Below are 15,175 nucleotides of genomic sequence, written 5' to 3'. Positions count from 1 at the left end.
TCATAATTACCTTGTAATTTAATAGGAACAACAGTTTATCTTTACACAAAAATAAACTTAAAGCTTCTCTATAACTAGGCTAAATCCGTTTGGCTATCCACCATAAGGTCAATATTATAGTTTGGAAATAATTCAGTTCTTTCCTTGTTTTTGGACTGATTTCAAAATCTTAACTTTAGCAAACTAAATTACCATCTTCAATTTTGGTTTTAAAAAGCCAGAAAAAAAATCTTTTTTACAGAGCCGATTTCTATTGGAAGGGTGAAGGTAATTTCCCCCAAAATAGTTATAGACCTTCCATGGACCTATAAGAAGCTTCACTGGTGCAGGGATTAGCGAGATCTTAAGTAACAGACATCCTATTATATTTTAAACTTTTTAGACAAATATGTTGAAAATGAAGTGGGCAACAACTCCTTTTTCTGCACAACAGCTGTGGATCTTAGTTGTTATTGGCTTAGTTGTTGCTGATTCATTTGTCACTGCTGCGCCACTTCACTCAGGTATTTTCATTGGGGGGAAGAATCAAATGTCCTTTACAAATACAATTTCCTATCTATCTATCTAGATATCTATTTATCTATCTATCTGTCTAAATATCTATCTATCTATCTATAATTTGTTTATAATTTGATGGGGCGGGACTGGGAGGATTTGTTTAACACTATGTCCTATACCTTTTCCCCCTGTTGGCTCTGATAGGAGAGCAACGCAAATTTCTCTGGTTAAAACTGAAATTAAACACGTTTAAATTTGGCGTCCAGTTATTCTGGCAAAAATTAAATAGCATAGATTGGAAAAAAATAAATCATTACTTTTTTCAAATGTATACTAAAATGATTAGACATAATGTAAAATGAAACACACTTTAATTTTAATGAAAAATAACTTTGTGAAAAACTGAAAATATCTTAGGGGTTGATTTATTGCATTCCTTCAATAACAAAGCCTTTTACTGAATGTCTTATTAATAGGTAGCGCATCATATTGGCCAATACTATAGTCTTCATAGGTATAGTTTTCAACGACGCTGACCAACAACACAAGGACAGTTAGAATGACAGACATACACACACAAATAATTATACAGTTGATTCGCTCCAAAAAAAAAACTAATTATTTGCGGGGCTGCAGGCACATAAAAATTTGAAATGGTAACCGAGTGGCAAGAAGAAAAATTATTATCAATTACATCAATTTTGAATGCACTTAACCCGATCAAGGAATGCGAGAAATATTCTTTTAAATATTTTAATTTATTTAACAAGTAGCGCATCAATAACAAGACACTTTTTTAATGGAAAGAAATACATTGTTCATTAATAATTTTGGGCAGGTATTTTCAATAAATTGTAAATCTTTGTTACCATTTCTGTAATTAAAAATCATTGGTGGAAAAGTTTATGCACTGCTTGTTTGGCCAAACAATCAAGAAACCAGAGTTTTAAAATATAACAAATGGGATAAGATGTTTAAAAATTTTGGGTACCAGTATCATTTACAGTCCAATGTCCACTCACTTTTATTTACTTAAATATTAATTGCGGTTTTGAGATTTTATATTTTAGTTTTTTCTTTTTTTCAAGGGTCTTTCTGTTAACAACAAATGTAAAACAATAACAATGAAGTCCAAAGTACCGTTTAGCTTTGTATTCAAAATTAATTAAATACCAAATATAGTCCAATAAATCCAAGGAAAGTGTGGACATTTGACCGCAAATTTTAATACAGGTACTCCTAATTTTAAAAAAAAACTTTTAGCATTCGTTGGCTCAAAAATTATGGGAATTTTTATGGGTACAGTTTGGCAGTGTGTAAAACTTTTCTATTAATAGTTTCAAGGGGTAATTTTGATTATCATCATTGGTCATCACTTATTGTCCATTGTCTTATCCATTGTTAACTAATCATGAAATTGTTTTTTAAAAGTTTTAAACAAGAAATAGATTTATAAATATTGAAATTAACAAATATTTAAATTACAGTCTAACATTGCTATAAAATTATCCTTTTTTTCTGGCAAAAATATTTGAATTAACAAAATGTGCAATTAATAACTCAATAGAAAAAATTAAAAATAGAATTAGACAGGGAGGGAGGGGATATTGGACTGTAAAATATACTTGTACCCAAAACTTTATATCCACGTTATCTTATTCATTAAAAACTTTTGTTCTTTTAGTTGGTTCCAAACTTATGTATAGTATAAATAACTTTAAAATCCGATTATTTTAATCTACAGAAGAGGTAATTTTGTTTATTGTCATTGGTGATGTATATCATATTATACTCCATTGTTCTATCCCCTAAGAACCCTGGTAGAATTAGATAAGAATATGAAAAGTAAAAATTAAACCAAAAATTTTGAGATATGATCTTCGTTTTTCAAATCAGGTTCCAAATTAAAAATTTAAATTTTGTACTTATAGACTTAGTCAACCAAGATTATTCGGGATTAATGACAGAACAATTATTCCAGTATGGCTTCGAAACCGATTAATATTCGCGGGATTGGAACCAGTTCTCAGCCATAATGAATAATCAAGTATAGCACAGACAATTTTCCAATGATAAAAAATAAATTCTATTATGCATTTCGTAAGGTTCCTAATGGATAAGATGTTGGGTGATATACATATAATACACCTAGTGTAGATTGTAGAATGAAATTATTGGTTGAAAAGTTTGGACAATATATTAGATTGAAATCACCAAGCTTCCATAAGAGTAACCAAAGTTTTAAGTCAGCGTTTAAGATATTATAAAACTTTGGGTACCCTATGTCTGTCACTGTCTTTATGTTGAAATCTCAAGACTGCTTAGATGATAGGTGAACAAAGTGGAATAATTCTCCAAATTTGCTTTTGAGCTTATCTCTCATCTTCATTTGTTAAGCTTCACACCTTTGGATATCATAATCCTTGTTTTTAACGCATCGCAATATTATAGACAACTTTCCGCGGATATTAAATTTGAACTGGTAATAATCCTATGATTCTTTTATTATTTGTAGACATTTTTCTGTAATATGTTATGCTTGATTTTTCAGTATGGCTGAGACTCAGCCATACTGAAAAGTCCTGAGAGCTGGTTCTAATCTAGCAGATATTATTCGGTTCCTAATCCATGCTGGAAAAAACATTAATTTGCTTTAATCGAATATATTTTCATTTTTAACTCATTGCGTCCCTGTGCTAACGAGACATTTTGGGCGTGTGAAAAATACGTGAATATTAGCGTGCCTTCAAACCTGCAAGAATTACATATCAGCCGATATATTCTTCTTTGAATATCATAATAAAAAATCTATCAATGTAACTAAAACAATCATGCATTTAAATAGCCCAATAATTAAAAAAATATAACTTATCAAAGGATTGTAAAAGTACAGTAAATTGTAATAAAGTAAAATAGATTAATTTGAAAAATTGGTTCTTTTGCGGAATTGATGGAACGTCATAAAATGACGTAAAAACTAGAGTAAGACAAACAAGAATGACAACATTCCTAAGTAGTAAATCTTATTATCACGCGATTGCAACATTAGAAATATAGCTGCCATATCAGGGCCGGAGGTGATGGGTGTGAATTTCAGCCGGAACCACGTCATAACATAGGATGTTAAAAAATACTCCTCTTTAAGTAATTGTGTTTGTATATAGATGTATAACCAGACAACTACCTGGATCCCCCTGTTGAGGACCTATTTCGTCTGCTAGCAAATTGTTTCTGCTCTTTTGTAGCGAATTGACCCACTTGAAAGTCAAGTAATAATATACCCATTAATTGTTATATAAGGGTTTAAAGTTGAATATAAGGACCAAAAAAATTAATTTCAATTCTATTTTGTTTTTAGAAATTCTGAGTAGAACGAAAAGAACCATGAAGTTTGGCGGACCAAGATTTCAATTTCTCCCTGTCTCACTCATAGGTTAGTTAACGAAAATGGAATTACAGGTCAGAAAATGGTCGTACCGACCATTGCTTGCACGATCCTTATGATTAGGCAAATTAGGAAAGTAAATAAACCCAGGGAGTAAGGGAGGGGACAATGGATCGAATATTCAATTTTTAGGAGTCTCAGACTTTGGGTACTGGCTTAAAGGGAATGTGCACGAACACAACAGATTCTGACTGACTTTGGGTACTTGCGCATCAATGCCCCGCTAACCAGCTGAGCTAGTTTTGAATATGCAGACAGAAAAATTTGTTATTAATGGCTGGTTTTAACAAATATTTTTTCCCAAGAAAATGTCATTTTATGTATAGAAACTCTATTGTGATATTTATGTACTAGATAATCTAAGAACCGCTAGAATTTAGGGGTCAGTTATAAATATATGAGAAGGGTTGAGGTAGTTATAAACAAGATTTTCTAGTGATTAATTACAGAATGTTTATTACATTGTGATGTGTTGATAATTTAATTTTCAAGTAAATGATTTTTTTCTTAGAACTAATTTTGTTCTAAATTAGGTTACCATGATCCCTTTACAATTTTGGTAAAATTTTCTTGATAAATCTGGTTTTCATTGCTTTTCAGCGAACCCTCTTAAATTGAATTAATTGCCCATTGTCCCCTCCCTTACTCCCTGAAATAAACCAATTTTGAACAAGAAACATATATGAATGATTGGCCTGCAAACCAACGGACTGTATGGCCATTGTTGTAGGGAATCTTCACCAGAATTTAGCCATCTATCTTGAATAGCAGTTAGGGAATTATTATTGAAAGCAACGCCAATTTTGTTGAGCAGAACCGTAAATTATAGATTATACATTAGATAAAACAAACTTGATTATGTCATCTTTATTAGTCAAAAATACAGTGATAGATTGATGAATGCTTTGCACGGACCAAGATCCCCCCCACCCCTAAATAAATCTGGTTGGCTGGTGGGGAAGGGGTTGTATTTTTTTAAAAGATGATTTCACGGGATGGTAGAGGTATTCCGTTATATTTCTATGATGATGTGATGTACCGATGTGCGCATGCGCGCATTAGTGAAAAAATTAAAATTTAAGCTTTATTAGGTTAATTTTAGGTTTGGTTAGGTTATATTAGGTTAGGTTATATTAGGAACAACTAACTTATTAAAAATTAAGTTTTATAGATGCGCGCATGCCGCGTAACTTCTCATATACTTAATCACATCATCATAGAAATAAAACGGAACAGAGGAACACCCACCCAAAATATTTTTTTAAAAATCAAGTTACCATAAGAATTAAGCTTTAATGTAAAAGAGAATCAAATCGGTCCAGTGGTTAGCGAGATACTTTGCTAAACATATAATGACAAACACGCACATATATAGACATCCTGTTACTTTTATATAAGGATGCAGAATATTTGTCAACTTTTCTAATAGATTAGCCGAAAGACAAGCAATATATACTTGTATAGTAGCTTAAAGTCTAAAAACTAGTCCAACCATGTTACATAAAAGTTGTAGTACTTTAAGATGTGAGGACATATATTCTAAGAGAAAATTAGAAGGGCTTCAGATATTATGCTATCGACTCCGAACCTAGAGGATATGTAACTTGAAAATAAAATGAAAATATAAGATTAATCAAATTGATTGTTTTCATTTTCCTATCCGAGGACAACCATATTTTTTTAAAAGCGAAGCTTTTCTATAATTAGGGTCGGTCCGTCGGTCCGTCCGTCCGAGATAGTTAGCTTTTATTCGTTAATTTAGGCATGTTAGAATTGTCCTATTGATTTCAAACTTTGCATGGTGATTCCTGTAGTAGTTAGGTACGATTTAGAAAGTGTAGCAATTCTATAATCGTTACCAGAATGTCAGTACATCCATTTTAAACATGTTGATTTTTTTACTTTTTTAATAACAATTTTTTATGTGATAAAAATATCCGATTGATCTGATTTTTAAAAGCGAAGCTTTTCTATAATTAGGGTCGGTCCGTCCGTCCGTCCGTACGTCCGTCCGTACGTCCGTCCGTCCGTCCGTCCGAGATAGATAGCTTTTATTCGTTAATTTAGGCATGTTAGAATTGTCCTATCGATTTCAAACTTTGCATGATGATTCCTGTAGTAGTTGGGTACAATTTAGAAAGCGTATCAACTCTATAATCATTACCAGAATGTCCGTACGTCCATTTTAAACATGTTGATTTTTCTACTTTTTTAACAACAATTTTCAAGTGTTTTATTTATCCGTTTGATCTGATTTTTGGTATATTGATTCTTGGGACAACAAAGAACAATATTATAAGCAAAGCAACTCTATAATCAAGTCCAAAAATGTAAGTATGTCCATAAACATTATCCTGTTTTTAAGCAGTTTTTCAACAAATTTACCTACAATTTTGATTCGACATTTATACATTTATGTTCCGATTTTTCAGTTCAGATACTATACAAGTGTTAATGTCCGTTTGTCCTACCGTTTCAGTGCTTCGCTTTTATGGATGTTGTCATCCTTGTTTTATTACTGATTCCTATTACAATTAGGTACAATATTATGAGCAAAGCATCTCTATAATCAAGTATTAAAAATGTCAGTATGTCCTTAAACAGAATTCAGTAATTAAGAAGTTTTGCAACAAATTTACGTATAATTTTGTCAAACCTTATATTTTCATATTTTGTATATTCAGTTCTGACACTCAACAAAAGGTAATGTTCATCTGTCATAACGTTTCAGAGCTTCGCTTTTATGGATGTTGTCATCCTTGTTCTTTCCTTATTCTTATGACTATACTAAAGGAATAAATGCTAATTTTTTTAACTCGATCTTACTAGTTATGAAAATAATATCTTTTCAAAACTATTATAACTTATTTAGGAGCGCACCTGCTATAAAGCTAATATGTTGGACCGTTTGCCCGACCGCTCAAGCGACTAGTAGCAAGATTATTTCTTTAAGTTTATACAAAACTATTGACTTTGCCGCTAGTCTCTAAGGGTATTTACTTAAGGGGTGGTTGTTCCTCCCCCCATATTTTTGCCAAAACTGTCTCATTTTTGCCTAAATCTTTTATATGAACAGTAGGTATAATACCTGAAAAGTAGATACCTGTGGTCCAATGGTTAGCAAGATTTTAAGCTGGTTAATATAGCCACCAACCCTAATTTAATAGACATAATTTTCCTTGTTAAATATAAAATAATAAGTATTAGTATAAACAAAGGATGTGGAATATACGTGGATATTAGGACAGGAGTAAAATTGTCGTCAATTTATCTTGCTAACATGGAACTCATCTATCGGCCAGTTCGTTCATCCAGTAGGAGGAGGGAGAGTGGGGTAAAGGGAGAAATCATTATCTTAGGCCGCTTCGTGTTTCCCTTCATTAGAGATTATGTAAATCTGGTGTAAGATCCAAGTAATAATGTATCTATTATCAAACCAATTCGTACTGGTTAAGAACCAAAGTGGTTTATTAAAATCATCTTGTTTTACAAACAATATCGCTTTTATCTCCCAGTAGGGGCACATGACTTGTAAGAAAGAAAGATTTTTTGTGATATAGCTTCTCTATAATTACACTTGTCCACGTCTGTTCACACTGCCGTAATACCCGGACTCGGGAAGCGGCTGATAAACTGCGGCCGCTACCACAATATATTCAGTAAATGTGATGTTTAATTCTTTTATTTTTAGGAATGAGAGTGTTCGTTTTTCCAAAGCCAGTAAATCCAACGTAAGTTTTTAAAAGCAAAGCTTTTCTATTTATTCATGGTTGGTTTGCAAGGATTTGATGTGTGATGGTTAATTTAATTTCAACTTTTTAATGATGATTACTGTAACAGTCAGGTACAATTAAGAGAAAGTTCGTATGTCCATTAAAAACATGATGATATAAGTTACAGGATCTCTTTCTGTCTGAGTATCGTTAACCGCCGCCGAGGTTCTACTTTTCAGTAAATGTTCTGGGATGAGTTTATAGCTATTTTGAGGGAGGAGGGTACCACCGCCCAAAAAATCACTGTTAAAGAATAAAAGGGTCTACAAATCCTTATAACAGCCGAGTGGGATGTAAAGTTAAGATTTGAGGGGTATACGAAAAACTTTGCCAATCAAAGGAAGGAGGCTTGTTTGAATTTTCGGTATGGAATAGTAACCCTCTTGTCTTTATTACACCGTTTTTGATTTTGTATAAATTGGATGTCTAGAAACGAAATGGGGGATTCAGATTTTCAGGTGCGCTTCGCACACCCCCTGTCAAAACCCTGAGCACGACACTAGTTATAACCTTTGTTATTTTTGGATCATGGAAAGAAAGCGAAATAGAGGGTTTCGCCGTGTTTTCACATTAGATTTTGATAGGTTATTTTAGGTCATGTAAATGTATATGGTTGCCCCACAGTGTCAGGTTAGATCTCCACTCCGCGAGGGTTAGGAATAGGATAAATGCTACTGTGAAAATACGACGAAATCCGCTACTTCGTTTTCTTTCTATGATCCTTATTTATTTCAGGAATATTCCATTGTTTGAGGTAGAGGTAGAAGCTCCGTAGATTTTTTATGATTTTCTGGAGAAATTTGTCTATCCATTTGCACCACCATCTTAGTTTCTTTTAACTAATGATCTTTAAGGATAAGACAATGGAAGATAAATTTATTAAGATTCTCAATAGGTATTGCCTCTCTTAAGATAAAGATTATTGGTTCACAAGATTGGACTGGTTTGAAACAAGCATTCAAGAAGTAATAAGTATAGTATAGAAAAATTTTACCAATGCACATTGGGGCATATCAGCCTAAAAGGGGATTTAATTATTTAGAGCCCGAATTTCGTGTTCAAAATGTCAAATTAGAATGTTTGAGGTCAGGGAATGCATTTCTCAACTTATCAGAGCAATACAAAAAATTTTCAGTAGCGCAGCTACTCTATCACTAGCTTTTTGGGCCCTTTAAAGTGTATCTATGTCAATTGTAGTCCGATTTTAGTGTTCAAAGTGTCAAACTAGGGGTTGTTGGGGCCTGGGAATTCATTTCGGTAGAAGGTGAGGGGATGGTGTAAAGGGGTGGATGGGAAATCCTTATTGTAGTCAGCTACAAGTTTGTTCAGTGGTGATAAATCCATTATAAATGTAGGCATGATTGACATCAATTTTTATAAACTAATATCTATATTTATAATGAAATTATGATTCTTGTTTACTGTTTGTGTATATTAAACCTTAACGGTTAGGGGGAGGGGGTCATTTCCCCCCCCCCTCCTCCCCTCCGTTTTTTCTATCATATTTTCTGTGTGTGAAAGATAGAGGGCTATAAATGAGTGACTTTTTAACTATGGCTATGCCACATAACTGAGAGTTGGAATTTTTTGAATATCTCCAGCCTGGCGGGCACTGCATGCCAGCAAACCTGACAGGTTCATCCAGATAAAAAGCAAAACATTTTTTCTGACTTAAACAAAGCCTTTTATCTTACTAAAAAATCATCTAGTAGTAAACCCTTATGTAAAATATAGGTATTCAAGTCAATTTTAGGTTCCAGGTATGATCTTAAAGATTCTGATCCTCCAGGTCTCTAGAAATCTTTAAAAGCCTCCTGTGACCGCAATTTTTGACTTAGATACTTCAAATTTTAAATTTAAGCTTTTCTTGTATGTCTACATAACGTATTAAAATTTCCTAAAGATCCGCCGCTGTTTTCCCGCCACCCGCCGACTGCGGCGTTTGGCAGCTGCCAAGTACAGCTGCGGCCGCCAAAATTTATGTTTTGAGATTTATAATATAAAATTTACATAAAGATAAACATTTTCTGAAAAAATTGTATTTGTAGCTTCAAAAAAAAGAAAATAACAGCTATTTGAAATTTTTAAGTAAAAAAAGGACCTAAAAACAAAGGTTGTTGAATAAGTAATAAGAGCGAAGTAAGCGAAAATTGACTTTGAATCACTTATAGTCGGAAATTCATTATCAATCAGGGGACCTGCAAAAAGAACCCCCTCCCCCCGACTGATAAATGTGCGACAAGGGGCCCAACTGTTAAGGGTTAATTAACAAACAGGGATCTAAGGGACAAAACAATGACCGATTAATATATGTATCATTGTATATTGTATATACCTACATAATATTGATACATCAAATTATATTACGAAATTGATTTCTGTAGATGACAATTAGTGATTAAAATATTTCAACACTCTACTTAATGAACCAAGCAATAAAAAATCAATAAAACTTCCTAAAGTTTTTAGGCCAAAAAATATAAAAATTTTATTTTAAAACTTTGGGGACTAGTGTAATAAACAGTCCAATGTCCCCTCCCTTCCTGAATAAAACTGCAGATTTTAAAATGAAGACCAAGTAATTACATAATTTAAAAACAAAGCATTACCAATAGACAGACACATAACACTACTTGCTAATTCCAATTTCTATTAATTATAAGAACACCACGTTATTTGGATATTAACTTAACCTTTGGGACATTAGGCTGTTTATAGCACTAGTCGCCAAAGATTTACAGTTGTGTGTTAAAATGTTTTGACTACTAATTTTTATCTACACAAGCAGTAATTTTGTGTTTTATAATTGGGAATGTACATCAATTATATTGACCTTTGTCTTATCCCTTTAGATCATTGATATTGGTAATAACCCTTAGAAACAATTATTTAGTTACATTAAAACTTCGAACATAAAGAGGTGTTGATTTAGGCTTAGCCCCTCCCCACCATTTGGTGCAATAGAACTTACAAATATTCATTATCATCATTAGTTCAAAGTCTGAATAATCAAAGTCTGTCACAATCAGATATCTATCCATCTATCTAGTGTGGTAAATTGCAAAATCCATCTATCTATCTATCCATCTATCTATTCATTTATATATCAATCTATCTATCCATCTATTTATCCATCTATCAATCCATCTATCTATCTATCTATCCATCTATCCATCATCGAACTATCTATCTATCTCAACCTCTAAGGAAAACAATAAGGATGAAACAATTCATAAGTAACGAAGCACAAAAAATCTACTGTGATAAATTAGATAAGATAAGATAAGATTTATTTTCCTCAATGGTACAACATATTTTATTAGATATATATCATAAATAGGTTACTATGCTTTGATTGGTTTGAATGGTTTGTTGTGTTTGATGCAGGTTTGAGAACAATTTACATAATAACTATTATTAAGTACCTAGCATGGAATTGACCGAACTTCGTCTCCACCTAGTTACCAGGCCAGTTCGAATAGAATAGAGATAACATTTTACAAGAAAAATTCCATGCAACATTGTACCAGATAGTTGGCATAACCCTTTAAGGGTTGTGGAGCCACTGGTGTACTTTGACGCTTGCCAAGCCGATACAATGTTATATGTGCAAATAAATAATCTTAACAAAAATGACAATAAAATACAATATCTTGCTGTGTATTTCAGACATCCTCCTACTGTCAGTTGTAACTTCTCCAAGCATAAATTCGGAACAATTAAGGAACCAAAACCTTCAAAAGAAGTCGCTATTCCCGTTGTGATCCTTTTTCAGCTCTACCTAGACAGTTTCCTTTGTAACAAATTATTCTCATTTCAGAGTGGAGTTTTGTCCGTGTCTAAGGACATCTCCACACCAATAATTACAGGGTAACGATAAATATCGCGACAACGCTGGTCCAAAACAAATAAAATAAGATAAGATACTCTAATGATGTGTCCATAGCTAATAAACCGTACCTATATAACGCATTTAGGTACCTAAGTGAACAAGGTGTAATGATAGGTTTCGATTCCTACGGAATCTGATTTTTATTTTTTGAGAATGGATATAATAATCCACTAATGTACAAAATAAGACAAAAAATAGGTCATATGCGATTCCTACGGAATCTGATTTTGGTATTTTGATGAAGTGGGAGTGTATCCCTAAATGTGTAATGTTCGATTCCTCCGGAATCTGATTTTTATGTTTTGAGAACTTGTCACAGCATAGCTGTGTATGGGGCATCAATATATATTGGGTAAGGAAAAAAAAAAAAAGGAAGAGAAAAGAAAGGGGGGGGGGGATGGGTGGGAGAGGGGAGGTGAGGGGAGAGTGATTTGTGCTCAAAAAATGTTTATATTAGTCTCACTCTTTTTTAAAAGAGAAGGGTGAAAGTGGGTCATGGTAAGATTAAAAAAAAAAAAAACTGTGGCGCGCTAAGTTTTGGTCATAGCTTAGCTTTTAGTGGAGCTCTAATCCTACTGTTGTTTAGACACGAAAATGTTCGGAGAGGAAGAATACCAACAAATGTGGCAACCGCTACGCAATAGATTGACAATAACACATCAACGGCTTCTCAATATAGTTAATGGTGACAATGTCAGCGATGAAGTGCGTCGTGAGGTAGCCCGTCTACTATACCAGCAAGGTTATCTTGAAACCGAGTTGGCACTCACTCTGTATAACTCCAACAAAGACATGGAGTTTCATGAAAATAAGTTGGGTGAAATTGCTCAGCAGATAACTGCTCAAGAGGGGGCTTGTCTCCAACTTTAGATCCAGAAAGTGGCCATTACTGGTCAAGACTAGTTATGGTCAAATTCTCTACGACTTCATTTACAAGATATCCGCAAAAATCCGCAAAAAATATCCGTAAAACATCCATAAAAAATCAACAAATAATCAACAAATAATCAACAAGTAGTCAAACATGGCTATTAAAAAATTTGTGAAAAATAGTACTGTAAAAAAGAGTTAATTTGTGTGCTAGTTTAATTTTTAAAATGTACCATAAATTCATCAATTTTGTTTTAATTAATAAATCCTAGATATCTTGCTATGAACTTTCCTTAATTTTGTTTATAAGATGTATATAAAGCAATAGGATGTCTGTTAATATGTTAATATGTTGCTATGGGTCAAACCTAATAATAATATTGCATTAGCATCAAAAGATAGAAAGTATAAATTGGTGAAGTAAGAGACTAGTTAAGTGTGTGGGGAAAATTAGGGAATTGAAAAGGTATGGGGGAGGAGGGGGAGGAGGGAAACGAAGGGGAGAAAATGGGGCGTGGTGAGTGGTTTTTCCACGGCCGTGGCTACCTACCAGACAGACGGAGCGGCGCTTATTGTTTGGTATAGGTAGAAGGGGAGAAAAAAAAGGGGGTGGGGGGAAGAATGGTTTCCTGGTATAGCACTGAATAATAAAAGAAAAAGGGCGGGAGGGAAACAATTGGTTGTGAAGCATAGGGGAAAATCCGCGGGAAACGGAAGTGGGGAAAGTGTATTACTAATTAATAAATTAAATTAAAGATTGCATAATGCATGGTGTTAAGACACAAAGGGGGTATAAATATGGGGTAGGTTAGGTCAAGGTTTAATTGTTTCCAAGATGTCAAATCAAGAAGAAGAAGAAGTAGGACAAGGCCAAGGTGCTATACCAGGAGGAGCGCCGGAAAATCCGGAAGAGGCTGGAGGTGAGGAAAATGTTCCCCTCCATGATCAGGTGCAGGAGCTCGTCGCCATGCTCGACACAAGCGACGAAATAGATGATCCTGTACCCGACGTCCAGCGGCTGTTGAATCTTGCGGCAGTGCCTGATCTACTCCCATTTCCGGGGGTAGACAGGCGCTGTCTGGACCTCTGGTTTATGGTCAAGCGCAGGTTGAATGGCGTCGTGTACGAGGGCGACATGCTGATGTGGAGGAGATTCCGCAACGATGCCATCGATGAGGAGGTCCTCCGCATGATGTATGGGAACTATGGGTTAGTCGTGCGATTAATAGCAGCACTGCCCACGTTAGCCCGGTCCTTCCAAGCCAACATGGACGCCATCGCCGCCATGGACCGCCTGGTTACAGTCCAGCAGGACATCCTAGAGGAGCTACTCCATCAGGAACCCGACGGCGTTGCCGACTCCAGCGACTACGACTCCTAGGTGGCTATGCCCTCTGTACAAGAGCTTAACCAGTCCATTTAATAAATTTCGATATCAAAATTTAAATAAATAAATAAATTTTCGGCCAAAATTCAACAAAAACTTTGTTATTTTATTTTATTGGATAGATAGAGGTTGCGCGATTCGTTAGCCGCTGGATTAAAAGAATAATATAAAAGAAATAAACTAAGGGTAAAATGTAAAAACGATAAAATGGATAAAAATCAAACTATGCCAAGCTACTCTATACTTGGGTATGTGTGTCGGTTCCTACGGAACCTATTCGTTGAGATTTGAGGTTAAGGAATTGCTGTTTTATTGAATTTTAACAAAGAAGTTTAATGCTTACAAAAAAGTCGTGGGCTAGAAAATAAGGAGTATAGAAACCTGGTTTAAGCAACTAAGAAAAAAAACTTAGAAAAACAAATGTTAATTAAAACTCAATTTTGTTTATATAGTAAGTAAAACATTTTTTCTTAAAAATATTTTTATTATCAATTAATTTAATTTCAAGTGGAAGGTTGTTAAAGATAGTTGGAAAAGAGTTAAGAGGGGCTTGCAGGAGAAAGTTTCTATTGGTGCCCGGTTCGTAAGCAAAGTTGTTCCTGTTCCTTGTGCCATACGTATGTCTGTCTTGAACAAAGTTCCAAGTGTTTTCAAAGATTTTAGGAAAAGTGCCTAATTTATAGGCGTGCATGAATTTACAAACATTGAATTCAATTAATAGGTTGAATGGAAGTATGCCATTAGATTTAAAAAATTCAGCTGTGTGAGCTCTGCTTGGTAAGTTTTCAATTATTCTAATGGCTTGCTTTTGCAGTTTAATAATTGGTGCTAACAGATACATAGGGCAGGCGGTGAACAGGAGACAACAATATTCGATATTCGACTTAATGTAAGAAGTATAGAGTAGCTTTAGGTGTTTTTTATCCAACAAATGACGCATTACTTTCATACTATAAATTATTTTAGAGACTTTGCTATAGACTTTTTCAAGATGATAAGAAAATTTCATTTTCTCGTCTATTTGAATCCCTAAGTGTTTGATACTACCCTCGTTGGTACCGCTGACAAGATCCAGCTTAGTAATTTTTGACTCATCATTTTCATTGTGGTTGTTCATATTTACATAAACTTCGAAGTTGGTCTTAGCTGCGAGCTCAGCGGGGGTGAGTATCTCTCGGGGGGAGGAAAAGACCATACATTTGGTCTTGCGGGGGTGTATAAGAAGCTTATTGGCATTGTACCATTGGGTCAGTCTGGGGAGAAGCTCCTTTGCAAGGTTAATTAATTGGATAATATTCTGCTTTTCAATG

At 34.2% G+C, this 15,175-nt stretch overlaps 1 long non-coding RNA gene across 1 annotated transcript; it reads left to right on the top strand.

The window, feature by feature from the left end:
* Positions 1 to 382: 382 nt before the first annotated feature.
* On the top strand, positions 383 to 8,709 carry LOC145306150 (uncharacterized). The gene is made up of 4 exons (XR_013874906.1): positions 383 to 503; positions 3,857 to 3,931; positions 7,635 to 7,674; positions 8,452 to 8,709. It is a non-coding gene; the product is annotated as an uncharacterized LOC145306150 (long non-coding RNA).
* The last annotated feature ends 6,466 nt before the right edge of the window (positions 8,710 to 15,175 follow it).

This window comes from Acartia tonsa, chromosome 14, assembly GCF_053477335.1.
Source record: "Acartia tonsa isolate MP-2025a chromosome 14, ASM5347733v1, whole genome shotgun sequence".
Classification (NCBI taxonomy): domain Eukaryota; kingdom Metazoa; phylum Arthropoda; class Copepoda; order Calanoida; family Acartiidae; genus Acartia; species Acartia tonsa.
This window is presented reverse-complemented; position numbering and strand designations above follow the sequence as displayed.